This window comes from Aythya ferina (genome assembly GCF_964211825.1).
Source record: "Aythya ferina genome assembly, chromosome: 5".
Classification (NCBI taxonomy): Eukaryota; Metazoa; Chordata; class Aves; order Anseriformes; family Anatidae; genus Aythya; species Aythya ferina.
Window position 1 is genome coordinate 56,468,203 of NC_140301.1, and position 17,017 is coordinate 56,485,219.

At 42.3% G+C, this 17,017-nt stretch overlaps 1 protein-coding gene across 2 annotated transcripts in view; it reads right to left on the reverse strand.

The window, feature by feature from the left end:
- Window positions 1-17,017, reverse strand: part of AKT1 (AKT serine/threonine kinase 1) — a 72,155-nt gene that overhangs the window by 47,731 nt on the left and 7,407 nt on the right. The gene's annotated exons all lie outside the window — the stretch shown is intronic.

Sequence of the window (17,017 nt, forward strand, 5' to 3'; positions counted from 1 at the left end):
TCCTGAATGAAAAATTTCCACAAGAAACAACTGGAATTCTCTACTCGGTATCAATTCAGGGTTTTTTCCTCAATCTTTCTGTTCCTCACCACCTTTAATACAAACTAAAAACTGCTTAAGTTACAAAAAGTGTTTTTATATATATATATACATACATACACACTTTTTTTTTGTTGGAATAAACACTCCCCCTCCATCCCCAGACAATGTGCCCCTTCAGAACAACACCACACTGAACGCTCAGCTCAAGACACAAAAAAACTTGGCAGGCTGCATCCCAAAGCAGCTTCACCAAAACAATACAGTTTCCCTCAAATCACTATCAGCTTAACAGTGGAAGCCATAATATTTCCGATAACACAGGCGGCAAACATTTTGGTAGGTTCAGTGGACACCCTTTATCCAATTTGCAGATAAAAACCAGTCAACAACCAAAGCTAGGTTAACGAATGTGCTCAACTAATTTGGAGCTTAATGAAGTCAAGGGGTGAGGCACTTAAATAGTGCTGGGGGGTTTGGCCAGGGCTGATCTGTGACAGACATTGCAATGGGGTACGTCAGTGGTGGGATGCAGAAGATGCCCCGCACAGCACGAACAAGGTGCAGATCCTCCTCTCCTGAGGTAAATACTACACAGCGCTTGCACAACAGGAGTCAAGGTCCATCGGAAGCTTATCGGCAGATTTGCTCCTGTGCAAACTTTAGGTTCAGCCTCAGAGTTCAGCGCTGAAGCACTATTTGTTTGTTCGTTTCTCCCCTGGCACGGTTGGCTTTTTGTCAGACAGATGTATGCCACATGCAAGCCGTTTCCCAACCTCCCTGCTCCACCTCCCTCCACGCGCTCTGCACACACTCTGACCCCTCGGCAAGCGTTGTAGCAGAGGAGGAAGTGTTTCTGATAGTTTGCATACTCTTCACAACAATTTTATTGCAAGGCATAAATGTGTTTTCCTGCTCCCGAGCCCTTCTTGTAACAAAGCAAAACAAACAGAAAATCCACCACTTTCCAAACAGCTGAATGCCCCGGATCCAGCAGCAGGAAAGGAAAGGGGAGGGAAGAGGTGGAGAGGAAAGGAAGGAGAGGATGGATTACACCAAAATTATTTTTGTCCTGTTCAAGTGGATGGGCAGAGACAACTAAATATAGAACTTATCAAAGCAGGTGAACAAGGAAGAAGACATGAGCCCCAGGTTTCGCAGAGCAAGCAGTAAACGAAGCACATTCCCGCTTCCTGGCACAAGAAGCACCCCTAAAAACACTGCAATTGGCATGTACAAGATTTAATTGAATAAATACTCAACTCACTGCAGCCTCCTTTTTGGACATGGTGAGCAGACAGGCTTCCTCTCTCTTACCTGCTTGTACTACACAAAACCAAGCACAATGAAGTCTATGTTAAAAACAGAAGTACTGCACTCCTCTGTGGTGTCTTTGGACAGAAATTCTTCGGAAGAAAGCATGTTTGCATGTACATCTGGGTAATAAAGCACCACTTGAAATCAAACGGTAAGGAATGTTATGTTGTCAGTGGCAACACAAAGGAAGTGGTTTCTATGAAATTTAACCAGTTATGTCAAGGAAAATTGCTTTATTCTGGTCAGACTGCAGTCCACTTCTTGCTCATAGGAACCACTAGATTCGTTTGAATTTCACAAGTGAAAATCCATTCATATCTATTTTTAACTCCTTCCAGCACGTGAGTCAGCCTGTGACATACACCGGGTGGCTGCTGCCAGAAGCACTCACTCCATTCAGTCCCCGTGAGTAGCCCACTAGAGCAGATACAAGTAGCAAGTCTTGCCCAGGCTCTCAGAGCCTGCAGCCAATGGTGCAAACAATAGCTTTTAGTAAGGACATTAAGTGTTTTGCTGGTACGCACACAGTGTTTGAGCAAGGAAACATTCAGGGAAAAGACATGGCACCAGTCATGACTTGAGTGGAAACCACTCGCATCAGGGCTGTAACCTACCGCTGGGCTTAAAGAACAGAAAGCTTTTATGCGGAACATTTCCCTTCTTCCATCTGTGCCCCCAGTTACCACAGCATCCAAGAGCCTCACGGTCTGAGCTGCATTTGTCCTCACAACATCCCTGTGAAGTAGGGAAGTGCCGTTATCGCCACGTTACAGATAGGGAACTGGGGCACCGAGAAATAAAAATAGCCTTATCCGAGATGATCGTATAGGAGGAAGTCTGTGGCAGAGCAGGGGAGGTCTGGCTTCGACTCTCAGTTCCAGGACACCAATCCGCCAGCCACCTCCTCACCTTCTGGATGCTCAGCCTGCAGTTTGACCTGCCTCTCTGCCCTGCACAGCAAGGCATGGGGAGCGCCTACCCCCTTTTATTAGCAATGTTTTCAGCCCAGCAAAAATGGAGCAGGATATCGGATGCAGGCATTGTTTGCATTCCGAAGACCAAATGCGAACAAAGAAAATTTCCAAAATAGTCAGCACTATCCTGGTATTGTGGGAAAAGGAAGGAAGACATATAAAGTTTTCAAAGCAGAAAAATAAAATAATCCACGGCAGGTCAGAAGTACATTTTCAAAATAATTAGTGAAAGTTTTAATAGAAAGCTGGCATTAGACGTGCATCCTTCACAAGCCTCCTTGCTCTGGAGATTTGGGGTTGTAAAACAATAAGAAATAAAAAATCCCTTTGGGACTACAGCTATCTCATTTCAGACACGGATCTAAATGCGGATCTGATGCAGATTCATATACAGACCCTGGCTCCAGGCTCCACACAACAATCTTGTCTCAGATAAAACAAATACCATGGGCTGCAGACTGCTCAAGGTTTCTCGTTTTTGGTACAGCCAGGCTTCAACCCTGCCCTCAAAGGCTCTCTCTTCTGAGTGAAATGGCACCTCAGGTCCAGAATTTACTTTGTCCTTCGGGACTTCAGCTGCCACCATCCAGAGCGCCAGTTGTGAAACAAGCTTCTACGACTTGACATTAAATGCTATTTTGTGAATTCCCTCAACCGCTTGCAGTCACTATTACCATGGTACAACCAGCACAGGTCCGTGACCCTGTGGATTACCTGGCCCATCTCTGCCAGCAAGCTGGACCTTCTGGCCCAGGCCCTGCCTCTGTAACAGGTTGCTGCTGTAAACTTCAACCACCATGAACACAATGTGAATCCCAAGCACACCTCGTCTGCTTCACTCGGCCACAGAGTCCCAAGGAGCTGCAGCCAACCAGCGAGAGTTGACGATGACCATCAAGGCTCTTAACCTCCATCAGTGACATAAAATGACTCTAGTCTGCCTTGGAGAGGATCAGAAAGAACAAAGCTGGCCCTACCACACATTTTGCCACTCGTATTTCACCCTGAGATCACTCCTTTCCCCCATCTTTTCAACCAGGGCTACAGAAGGGGGAAGGAGGAAGGGCAGAATGAGGTTAGAAACATTCCTGCTTCCTCACAGCAAAATAAACATAACAACAAATCCCAGCAGCTCTAAAGCTGCTTTCTTAAGAACATTCTTAAGAACATTTCTTAAGAGCATTCTTAATAAACCTGACATCCCAGTAATTAAAGCAAAAAGCAACTTTTGGTTCCAAAGCACAGACCCAGATTACTAACAACAAGTACTGAACGAGGGAGGTTTATTATTGCATGATTTGAACCTTTTCCTTGAAAAAATCCAGATTTCTGTATTTGAACAGATCAGACAGCACTGGAAAATCACAAAACCTGTTGACAACAGAGAAACTACTATTTATTTTCTGTTTGTTGGCCATCATGAGGAATCTCAAAGCTAAAACCAAACCGCTCTCACCTACAAATAAGCTTGTTATTCTCCCTCAAAATCTGACTCAGCTTTGCAAGAGATTCCCAATACCAAACCGGGCAAAAAAATCACGGTACTTCATGTTGAAAGGAACCATTAAAGGTGATCTAGTTTGATCTTCCACCCAAAGCAGGGCTATGCAAAACTCCACAAAGGAGATCCTAACACCACCAGTACATGTAGGTAATTCAGGAGAACTGTAAAAACTCAAGGGAAGGGGGAACGCATACAACTTTATCGAACTCCAACTTTCAAACCAAATTTGAGGAACAAAACCTCAAGTCCTGTTGGCCGTTTGCCCTCATTTTTATCTCCTAGCCTCCAGTAACTGGTTTGAAGATTGTACGAGTCAGCAGAAAAATGAGTATCAATAAATATTCTCTGTGTGTAGTGGGCTACAGAGGAGAAATGAATTCTGTGTTCTTCCATGTTTTATTCTACCACATGAATTGTGAGAGAAACAGCACAGGATAGTACATGGTCAAAAAGGTATGCACTGCCTCTGAAGTACAAACGTGTGTCCACAACCACACATCCTGTGGAGTGTCATTCCACTTCTAAAATGGTGCCCAAAAAGCAGAGAGTCTCCAGAAACATGAGGTTTCGCCATAATCACACCCAGTCTAGCCAAGGGAGTAAACAAACCTCTTCAAGAAGCCAACAAGCACTGAAGCGACACTCTCCTAGTAGCCTGGAGCTGCTGCTGAGAAGAAAGCTTTCCTTAGACAGCAGCGTTCCCTTAAAGTGGGAAGAAAACTTTGTATGTATTCAGTTTTTGCACATTTCTGCTAGTCACCTGTTTGTCAGAGAATGCTAAAAAAAAAAAAATCTTTAAAACTCAGAAAAATAATCATAGTAAATCTGACCTCTTCCCCACACCCTGTGTTTTACATACAGCTTTCTATAGCCTAATTTGTATTACTGCAGTACACTGCAACTTCACAAACACTTCAGGAGCTGAACCAGCTGCTGTCAAAATAAAACAATACAATAGGCCCTGCTCTGCAGACTTTACTGCCATAAGGCAGGAACAATGGAAAGACAGAGAAAAACGGGGAAAAAAAGGACCGATACTGGGCATCACAGTGAAGAGCAGTCGTAGTGCACATGCAGTGCAAGTTCATCAAGGCCTTTTATAAGCAACACAAGAAACGAGAGCTTTTAAAGAGGATAATAAAGCAGCACTGCAGATGTTTACAGGGAACATTTCCCGAGTGTGAAAGGGTAGCAGAGGAGAAAGCACAGAAGTGTTTGCTTGCCCCCATGTTGTAGTCACAGCATTGAGCCATGCTAGGCTAACTGGAGGCAGAAGTTAACATCTTAATAGCAAATTAGAGGCAGTAAAAATAGGTATGAGAAAAGGAAAAGCAGCTGCTTTTGCAGCTCGATGCCACAGAGGAACTAGCAGATAGCAACAGAGCAGCAGCCCAAGAGAACTGAGCTCTGCAGCAGCCCTCTGAATGGGACAGGTTACACGCCAAGCATACAAAGTTGCACAACGATGCAAACCAATGAGAAGTGTATTCACCACCGCCACCTCCATGTTTTTGCTTTTGTTTCCCATTTTTGTGAATAATGGCATAATCCATCATCTACAGCAGCGTTAAATACATCAGTTGCTCTGAAGATCAAAAAATCCAGTCTCTGCAGACGATCTGGTTATAGCTGCTGTAGAGCTGAGAGAAGTCAGTATTTCAGAAAGAAACTTGGCCACCTGCTGCTTTGAGGAGAGAAGGCAATACAGGTATGTACGTAAAACGATGCTTTTCTACGAAATTACAACCAATATTACCCAGAAGACAAACTAGACAGGGAAAAAAAATGCATGAACTCCAAATGGTGTAATTACGATGAACTGCCTAGCTAACAGCCTTCACCCGATTTTCACAGATTTTGCCCATCTTAAAATCATATTATATTGTTCCAGGTGAACAATCTACTCCAGCCACTGTGCATCTGTCTACAGCCACTTTAAAACTCTCGCTCCCTTTCAAGTCAGAGGGTAGGTATCTGTATTGCTTGGACATCTCAAAATCTGAGGCATTAAAAAGAAAGTAATGGCAGTTATTATTAAAGGATGAAACACCTACGGTACAAAATACTCCTACTGCAGCAAGAACAGGACATTCTAACCCAATCAAAGCACTTACCAAGTCTAGTGCTCGAGTTTACTCGGGATGAGATCAGTCCAGGCCAAAAGCAAGGCTCAAGTTTTACACGACTGCAGCAGCACCGCCACCGCTGACGAAAATAAGCAGCTCCACCACACCTGCCTTTAACAGGACCATTCACTTCGTTCAAAATGCAAGGCCAGGTTTGGCTACTACATCTTGTGCAAGGGGGAAGAATCACCCCAGCCTGTAAAAGGCCCGAGGAAGAAGGCCTCATTTTACCTGAGCACGCCGAATGTGGCAAGAGCTGGCGGCCACGGAACAGGCAGAACCCTTTAAAAATACACAAAGTCGTTTATTACACTGGGACAGTACTTCGCGTTGCACAATCCAAGCTTTTGTTTCAAGCAAGAAAATGTTTTCTAAATATTTTGTCACCATGACAGTCCAGCCTTGGACTCGAATTCTGCCCTCGGTTACTCCAGAAAAGCCCCGTGAAACCAACTGTGCTGCCCAAGCTTGTCACCAAGCCCTTGGGCCACCAGGCAGGGCAGCCCCATACTGAGCTTTGTAATCCCAAGTCACCTTCCCACTCACAAACTAAAGCCTTCTGTGTATGAGCAACACGAAGAAACGCCCTCATATGTAAGGGGAAGATGGTTTTGTGACTAGGAAACACAAAACATCTCTCCAGCAGGTTCAGCTTTATCCAAGGAATACAGGCAAAACAAAACAATTCCCCAGATAGCAGAAACGAAGTATTTTAAACACACAGGGAAAGAGAGCCATGGCAAAACATCCAGGCTCTGAGGGCCCTGTTCCAAGCGAAAACATTTCTTTCAGGGACAGGAATCTGGCAAACCGAGCCTGAGCAGACAGAGCCGAGGTCGGCAGCACCGAGAAGAGCGGCCGGCCATTTCTGTGTGACTCAGGAAGGCCGCGAAGGCTTGTGAGGAACAAGATCAACGGGGTGTTTATATACAGCCAGCAGCGTCATGTGAACAGGCGGGTTAGCCGGTGAAATGAATGTTTGCATTGTCAGTTAAAAGAAAAAAGGGAAAAAAAAAAAAAAAAACCACCCTCTATTCCACACTTTTAAGTTTCCAACATTAAAAACATAGCAGGGGAAGGAAGCGCTCCAGCAGCCAAAATTTACAAATTCTTACCATAACTTTGGCACAGTGAACTTCTCCAGTGTCACAAAGGCCTATTCTTCAGGGGGGTTTTGTTGTCTCTTTTTTTCAGAAGGCCTGATCCACATGTGAAATATATTAAACACATGCGCACACGAAATGCCAACAGAAGCATAAACACGGGCACTTTTGTGTACATGTGTGTGCTTCCAAAGTTGTGTCTGCCTTTCCTTACACAGAAACGTACCTCATAACAGCCTGGAGGCAGAGATTTCTGCTTTCTCTCTTTACCAGCAAAGCTCTGTAAGCTTTTTCCTTTTCCCAGCAGACTGCAATGCTATTTCATTTTAATTAAAAATTCAAATCAGTGACAGATATTCCACCTCTGGAGCTGCAATCAGCAGCCAGGTTTCAAGAATTTAACAAAGACCGAAGATTTCCACACGGAGTTGTTTATGGGTTTTGTTTGTTTGCTTTGTTTTTGAAACTGGAGCAGAAATTCCTCCGAAATTCCTGAACCCTTCGTTGTTGGAGAGCCACCTCACCAGAACCTGAAAGGGAATGCTAAGACTCCCCGTAACACTCGGCATTACTGCATTGTAAAAACAAATCTAAGCTTTGAAAGTCAGCACTTTTTCCTTCTTATTATCTGAAGCTATTAAAGAGCCCTAACATAGACGCAAAAGAAATACAACAGAAAATCCTGCCTGATCTAAATACATATAGCTAAATTTATCTTTCAGTTTTCAACATGCCACTCGGTGATTGGGCATTTACACTTCTATTTACCGGCTAGAAAAAAAGCCAAATGGTACATTAAAAAAAAAAAAAAAATACTTTGAAATATTGTTATGAGAATGGGGACAAGCTACGCAAACCCTAAAATTCTGTGGGTCTTTGTATTCACGATTATTGTCACAAACTAAAGGGCTCATATTCCCTACTAAGCAAACATTTACAATTAAATCCATTCTGCACGACGCATTTGCATTTTGAGATAGAACAGTCAGTTGTTCAGCTGCTGTGATTTAGATGGATTGGTTCATTATTGCTGCTGTTCGTTTTCAGCTACACTGTATAACAAAGGGGTGCCAATGTAGTCTTGAATGGCTTTAAAGCTAACTATTCTGGTATTCTTCCACGATGATGTAATTTAACTATCTCCCCTTCTCTTGGATCAAGATACCTCGACTTTACAGGCTAAACTTCAGCAGAAACAACAGAACCGAGCTGACACAATGATTTTCACATACGAAAAAGTAATTTTTCCTAATTCTCATTTAGGATAAATACTTTTCCTATCATGTAAGTAAGATGGCAACCTCATCTTCCACACCTGGAAATAAATCAGTTATGTGTCTTCAAATGTTTGTGCTGTAGAAAAACTACATCTGTACCAGAAAAGACAACCTAGAACTGCAACGATCTCCAACACAATGCAAACTTCAGGTTGAAAAAGTCAACTATTATCCTACGCCTTCACTGCCTGAAACATACCAAAGGCAGTACTAAAGCAGTACGACCATTTTTCCACTGAAGACACTTTAAAAGGCTAATTTTATTAATATATATATATATATATATATATATATATATATATATATATATACACACACGTATAGACATCAAAGAAAAAGGCATGATGACAGCAGTGTTTCACCTACCAATCCAAAGCAGGCTTTTCAAGACACCTCCAAAGCAACACAAAAAACATTTATCACGGAATGACTTGATTACTGAATTTACAGCAGCAAGAAATTTGTGTCCTGTGTTCAGAAATCAATTTCCACCTGTAAAATTACTTCCAAGCCCCACAACCAGCACTGTCACCATAAATTATCACAACGGAATTCTAGTCTGGTCCACACATAAACCTGCAGTGGAATAATAAACATATGATGTAGCTAAAATGCTACAACTATACCCATCGTCAATCCTTGAATTAAGAAATAAATGTCTTCTGTTGAAAAGCGATCACTGCTCATGGTGTTCCCAGTTTAATTTCTAATTAACGAAGGAGACTGCATGGTTGAAAGCTTAAAAAAAAAATAATAAAGTAAATCAATACAATGAAAACACTTTCATTTAGGTAACCGACTGCTATTTATAGAAGCTCTGCAGACCACAGACAGAAGCAGGGATGTGTATGACACGCACACAAAAAGCAGTCCAGGTAATCTGTGCCTGGAAGTCCCTGAAAAGCAACCAGCAAGTATGAGCCAGTATTCCCACTCTGCAGCTGCGAAGAGGCCTAACAATGGATTTTGAGCTGCTCAACAGTTTTGTGCAAGGGTTTAACTTTTTACCTACGCTCCAGTTGTTGAAGCCCAACTGAGGCACAATGGCAATAACATATAAATTAGTGTGCATCCTTGTATTTCAGGGCATAAACCCTACCTACTGTAAACATTTTGCACACCAGTGTAACTACATCATTCCAGACAAGGTGGTGGTATGCTGCCAGATGGGATACGGCACACGCAAAGACTCCTATGGAAAACACGTAGCAAAAATTTTTAGAGAAGTATCTCTTTTTCTATCAACTCAAGATATAAATTAACTGGGAGTTTAATGGATAAAGAAGCAGTTCAAATAGAGTTTCATTGTATGTGTCTATTACCCATTAGACCTGTCAAGCCTCTTGCAGCAAAAGCTAAAGTTATTCTTTCTTAACACTAGCTTTCTGAAATATAATCAGGGTAAATTTCTTGAACCCCACATCCTATGACAGAATTGCAGAAATAGCAGGGTAGAGTGTACAGCTAAGGATTCAAAAAATATAAACATATAAATTATTTTAAATCATATAACTTTTGAAACTTCTCTTTGAAAGCAATCTAACAGCCTTTTTTTTCTCCTTAGTCTAAATTGTTAAGAAACTACTCAGGTTATGTTTTCCAGTTTTCCTCTACATTACGAGAATTAGCACGCTTCTATACCTCAGAAAGAAAAAAGGAGCAAAACCATCAAAATCGTGTGACGTCTACAGGTAGGGACTGATTTTATAAAACCACAGCCAACATAAGGCCTGCACCTAAAATTTGTGAATTAGCAGCAACTGCTACATGCAGCCACGACCCCCATTGGCACCTGAAGTCCAGTGCCAGCCCTGAGCCAGGTATTTCTATCAGCACATCAACACGCGTTTTGGGAGCAAGCTCCAGGCTTCAAGACAAGCACCTCCTGTCAAGGCCATGTGTGGTTCACGGCCAACATAAAACCCAGCTCCCTGGCATGCACGATCTGTGGTCTTCGTTACAAGAGCATTATTAAACCCAAACAGAACAGCCTGGTGTGGTATCACTGACGTGACAGCCCCATGCACAGCCCAGGTGCTGTGCCCAGTCTCAGAGGCACCCAGCACATCTGCAGCCACGCACAGCCCTGCTGGCTCGCGCTGGATTTTGGTGTGCAGCTCACCCAGGCTTTGGACAGCACCTCAAAGCTCTCCTGACTTACCCCAGGGACTCAGGAAAACAGTAACTGACAGCTCTCTGCTTCTGCAGGCAGCGTGATGATTGTTTACCGCGCCTGTCCTCAAATACGACCGTGCACTTTTGCATGAATTGACAAATTTCACAACAGTGTTTGACCAGCTATCTTTTCACATTTTTGGCTCAACTTGACGAGGTGAGAGAATAATCTAAGAGCGCGTAATATGTTTGCACTCAAGTTTGGTCTTCGTTATTTCCCCCTTTCAGTTGCAATAAACATTTCTCACAGAAGCACACTACTTCACACCTAATATGGTGCTATTCTTTCTCCATTCTTTTTCTTCCTCTTTCCTCATATAGTTTCCTGGTTTTTGTTCCCCCTTTAAGATGCACATTGTACCTGCAACATAATACATCTGAAAATAATAATCCCTCTTCTGTCTTCCCCCCTTGAGAGATGATTTTTAAATAAGGTTCAACTTGTTTCTTTTCTTAGTAAATCAGTTACTTTGATATGCAAAAGGGAAAGAACAGAAGGCTGATGGGGTTTGGTTTGGTTTGTTTTTTTGTACAACAATGCTCCATCTTTTAAAACACATTCAAATTAAATGCTCAAATGTTAAGCAATCCTCTCTTCCCAACACATACTAAGGTTTGTTTCCTTATTCCTTGACTGAGTTGGAGACCAAAAACTACCCCAGTAGCTTCTAGGAGAACTTTACAGTAACACCAACTGGATAAAAGGAGACCCACTACGCATCACCATGCCGTGTAAGAGTCTAAGAGCATCAAACTCCTCACCAGCTCTTTCTGGCGAAGCCTCGTGGTGAAGCCTAAGGCTGATGCTGTGAAAGCAAAGGAAGTTCAGGCACAGGCAAGGAGTGCAGCTGATGGTGTGTACACGGGGGAGCACGAGCAGGGAACTGTGGAAGGGAAGGAAGCTTCTGGCGTTCACACAGGCTGCAGGGGAAGAAATTCTGATGGGAGGACGAGGCACCAAATTTAAAAGACACAGCACAGCCCCTCACTTAAAATCACTCCTGCAAGAACAATGAGCACAGCTTTACTCTCTGCTCTCCTTACCTCAAAATAGCACGCTCAATTAGTGCTTCTTCCTAAGTTCAAACCTGATGACTTCTCAATATGCCTACTGAGGGAAAAAGAAAACAAAAAACAGAAAACCACACGTGGACTATTCTTTTTATTTTTTATTTATTTTTTTTTTTTGCACAGACCTAACTTCTATTTTCTTTCTCCTGTAAAAATAAAGGAACCATGAAAGAGAGAGGATCAAAGACAACTCAGGCGGTTTCTGTGTAAACCACTGTATAAAGTGTTACCAGGCTCACTTTAAACCATGCTTGTAATGTCCTAGATCCTTCATTCCCAGATCTCGTTACAAGGAGCAGCAGAAATTTATGACACCACGCCAATTTTACAGATAAAATTGAGACCCAGTTTGTTTAGTTTCTGACATACAATAAAACAGAATATGAAAGTAAACTTCCAGAACTGACATCAACAATCTGGCCATCTAGATCTGAGTTGTTCCTCTTTGTCATTCAGACTCGTGTCTAAGTTCCAGTTTACAAACACAGAGAAAAGTCTCTAACCTAGCATGGCTTCTCCAAAGAATTTTACTCTTCTCTACAGACCCGTGTTTTCCAAAACAAAGGTGGAGGAAAATATTGGAACACAAATCCTGGAAAAAGTCGTTTTTACTGGGAAAAAAAAATCATTTGGGCTTTGCCATTCAAAATATGAAGGTGTGACTTAAAGAATGGGTTTTCTTAAAAGACAAAGTTGTGGCCAGAAAGACATTTCAAAAAGGACGCTGAAAAATAAAGGAGATGGACAAAAGCTGAAGCAGACAGCTCAGGGGAGGGGTGATGAGCCTTCTCTAGGCTGTGCTAGCTCTCTCCCCGCTCACAGACACGTACACTACAACCACACTGCACTAGGTAATTCCCAGCCTTTGACTTCCCCGTCCTCCACAGCAGACTTCTCACAGCACACTGTACCCAGCCTGTTTCCTATGATCTCTCCACAAATAATGCCGTCAGATGAGGTTTACCCTCCAAAGTCTAGCTGACTAGCCATTATCAGCTCATATTTCTCCAGATGTTTTGTGATCTCATCCTTTCTTAATGTCTCTAGCATCTTGCCTACCACCAAGGTCAGATTTATTGGTTGACAATTTCCTGGTTCCTCCCCAGTCCCCTTTTCCCAGAACAGGGCTAGCAAAATGAAAGCAACTGAGAACTAGCATTGCAAAACCATAGCCCCTTGTGTTGAAAAAGAGACACACAAGAAAAACCACAAACTGACACAGCTTATCTTTTGTTTTCAATAAGAGCAGCAAAAGATTTCCCTACGCACCCGAACCTTCAGCTCTGGAAGTAACATCAGCTTCTTTCCCGTTACAAACTCCCCCCCTCCGTTCCTCTTTCAGCCCTTGTCTTGTTTCTTACCTTTCCTTTTACCCTCAGTTTTTCCTCTGAAGCCTCTCTAGCTGGCATCTTCTGAGTTCAGATGTGTTTTAGGATCCTTTGTAGCAAATGCCACAGCCACTCCTTTGAAATACCACGAAACCCAGCCAGTGCTTGAGCTAAGCTGAACCTCCAAGGTTCTGGTTACACGGGTCATCAACAAAGTGCACTGCTACGGCCCACAGACGGACAAAAGCCAAGGTAAAACACACAAGAAAAACACCCCAAAATAAAACAAACACACACATACATATAAAAAGAGGTAGGAAACATGGTGAGAACAGAAAAGAGAGCAGAAAGAAGAGGTGAAGGACAACAGCAACACAGGAGACCCCCAAAAAAGTTAATTTCTGGTCATAAACCTTGAGATCCCCTTTTGATTCATACTAAAAAGATACTAAAAGTATGAACCTGTGCTTGAAATAACAAAACTAAAGTTCATAGTCTGTGCTAATCTGCTAGAGAAAGTTAAAAGAGCACCAATCGGTCTCTTGGTCAGTATTTTCTATAAAACAGTGACCCTGCATTCGTTTTGTGCAATGAAGCTGTAGAAAGACAAGGCACCAAGGACCAGTGGTTATTAGAACATCAGTGTCACTCCATGTCCTTACAGAAATAATTCTTTAACAAATTTAGTACTATTTCCAGCAATGGAGTAAGTACCTCTTGTATAATTTCTCATTTAAGGACTTCTAGTAATTTTGATCAGCTTGGCAGCCAAACTCTTAACTAGCCAAACAGTTTTATCAGCTTCAAGTCCACGTATATTGACATTTGGAGGGCATGTCCTGGTTTTCATTGTTAAAATCACCGTGCTATGCTCCTATGCCATTTAAAAACAAGAAAAATTAAAAAGCAGCTCCACATTTGCTGCCAGATATCAGTGGATGAATACACAGGTTTCTCCTCGGAGTAATAGCCTCGGAGTGAGAAACTTAGATTTCTATTTCCTTTTTCAAATGTCAGTGTACATTTTTCCCTCCCCCTCCTTCCGTCCCTCCCTCTCTCTCCAAGCCTCCTCTTTCCATCAGAGTTTATGCCCTAATAGGAAAACCGGACATAGGAGGAAAGACAGAGATGACAGAGTATCGAAACACACAATCCCACTCTTTGTTAGCCTTGCAGAAAGGCTTCAAAAAAAAAACAAAAAAAAAAAACAGGATGAAGACTCAAGACAATAGAAGGACTTTTATAAGCAGGGAGCAGAGCAGAAAGATGCGAGAAATCCAGTGAGATCTTTAAAAATGAAACAGCAAAGTGAATAAAATACACTCGGGCATTTCTCTTTCATTTAAAAAGCTCCGCAACACACGATCAGAAGTACGGATCCTCATTATACACATCCAGAAACCCAGAATTGCAACAAGCAATTTGGGCAGATAATTTTTCTCCTTCCTCCCTTGTCTGCAATCCCAACTCCAGCACCTCTGGCGCTACCCATTTCTCCCATACTTCCCCACTAAGCAATCCTCGGACGCAACACCACCGGGGACTACGTGTGCCAAATGCACACACACACACCGCACCACCCCAAATCCGAGTTTCTTCCCTCCACGTTTTCCATGTGTGTGTTTGAACCCCCAGCTATGCAGCCAGGCAGAAGTGGTTAGGATTTTAACTACCGTTTTTGTCTTGCAAGAGTCCCTCGCCTCACTGCGACTGCAGTAACAGCACCAAGCGCTGCCAAGTGGGAAAAGAAAAAAAAAAAAAAAAAAGTTCATTCATGAATTCTTATATTTCTGCCCGGCTGAGGTTAGACAAGTCGTGGAGATGACTCCAGCCTCCGCACAAACAAACATCTGTGCTACTGGAAGTGGGACTTCCTTCATGCGACCGACTTAGAGAACTGCCAAGAGCTCTCGGCCAGGAGAGATGTTTAATTTCATTTCTCCATTTGTATTTTTAATCCTGGAAACAAAAACAGAAACGTAAAGCAAGCTGACAGAAGAAAACAACTCCAGAATTCTCGAAAGCCCTGCTATTTCCCTGCCAGGCCAAAACACCTGCTCCTGATAATGATGGCTTTATGCTTATATACACCTGCCATCCAGAAGGGCTCCAGAGCACTTTGCAGGCTGCTTTATACATACACAAATCATTAAAACCACCAAAATTAAGCCGCTGCTGGGGCGAGATGGAGCAACTGTTCGACTGCACGCAGCCACGCTGTTCAACCATTCAGGACGTGAACCAAAAGATACCATATCCAAGCGAAGCTACGGGGGAAATTTGGGGTAGAGAGAATGTAATTGCCCCAACTGGATCTTGGCCAGTCGCTACTGAGCGTATTTGCATGTGGAAAGCCCTAGGATCTCTGAAGACCACAAGCAGTCCAACCTTCAGTTTTATGAATGACCCCAAAGACAAACAATCTACGTTGCCTATATCGAAAATCCTCCTTGAGAAGTCCCTCCCTGCAATAATTACTGTTTATGCCCCAACTTCAGAAGCTCGCAGTATCTGACATCAGTTTTGGAAACATCCTGTGGTTGTAGCGCTTGATCTTGCAGAGCTAGCAAACTGATAGGGTCTGACAATAAATGTCGATGATGAAAAACAAAAATTCATTTACCATACACACACACAGTGGGTCGGTTCCTCCTCCACACTCCCACAAGCCTAAAGAACTGAATTTCTCAACAGAACACAAAGCAGAACAACTGAGAGTAACGGAGCTGGCGCGCAGAGCACACTGAGGAGATACAGCGCTGCTTTCTCAAGCCCTCCTCACATGGACAATACAAAATCAACAGTTGCAAAATCAATCAAGTGGAATTAAGTAGGTGTCACTGCACATACCATGAAGGGTAAAAGGCATCGGTAAAAGGCACTTTTTAACTTTAAGCAGGTTAAAAAGCGATCGGGAGATCTGGCAACCAAAAAACACCGAGGTATGTTTAACAGTTGAGGCACAAATTTGCAATCTCAAATATATGCAGAACATGCAGAGTAACATTTTGGAAGTGGAAATGTGTTCAGCAGATAATCTCATCATACTGCTATCAGCAAACCATCAGAGATAATAATCTGTTTCTGTAAGGTAATTTAAAATAGAAAAAAAAAATAGATCAAAAGATCAGGGCATCTTTTACTAAGACCTCCTCCACAGGTCTCTTTACTTGACAGTAGCTTTATTGTAATCCTAGAAACAAAGAAAAATAAGTCCTCAAGAGCAAACACAAACAAGTTTGAAATATGCCTGTCTTAAAGTTTCAGACGCATCTGCCTCTGAATCCTCCTATGTGGTTTTACACTTCCATTTTCATACTTTCTAAAATGTTTCTCCCTCAAATTTCAGTACAGTGTTCCTCAACATAGCTATTTAAAAAGTTAGAGATAAGCATAGAAATAATTGTAAGAAAGGAAGATTAAAAAACCCACAGTCTGAAAACACCATTTAAAACTAAAAATATATTGCTTACTTAAAGACTTTCTAGATTCATAAACGGGAAAGGAAACATGGTTCTGTGTTTCCTTCTCCTGTTTTATCCAAACACAGCAATCCACAAGTATGTTATCAGAATGAAGTAGCCTGGATACACCAGGATTATCCAGGGAGTAATTTAAAATAATCAGTGGATAGGAGCATTCCTACCCTCGCTTCAAAGTAAAACAGACCAGAACAACAACAACAATAAAACAACAAACTTTATCAAAGCATTTTTACATCAGGCATCAGGTAATTTGCTCAACTAAGCTGTATATCCAGCTGTTAAATATGTGTATTTCCAGTCTTTTAAAACATGGATTATAAACTTTATTGCTGCAGATGAGCCATCAGCCTTTATCAAGGTTATGATAATGTATTTCCATTTCTTCCAAAAACAATTACACTATACCTTTGCACCTTCAGGCATGTTGTTGCAAACCCTCTAGAAAAATCCTGAGTCTGCAGAACTATGCAAGCTTCCCTACTGCTGGAGCACACAGATTTTGCTTTTGGTCCAAAAAAATGACGATATTACGGAAAGTACCTAACACTGGTCTCTCCTTTCCAAGAAACGATAGTAAAAGACTCAGAAACAGGTAAGCCAAGAGCCTTGGAGGAGCAG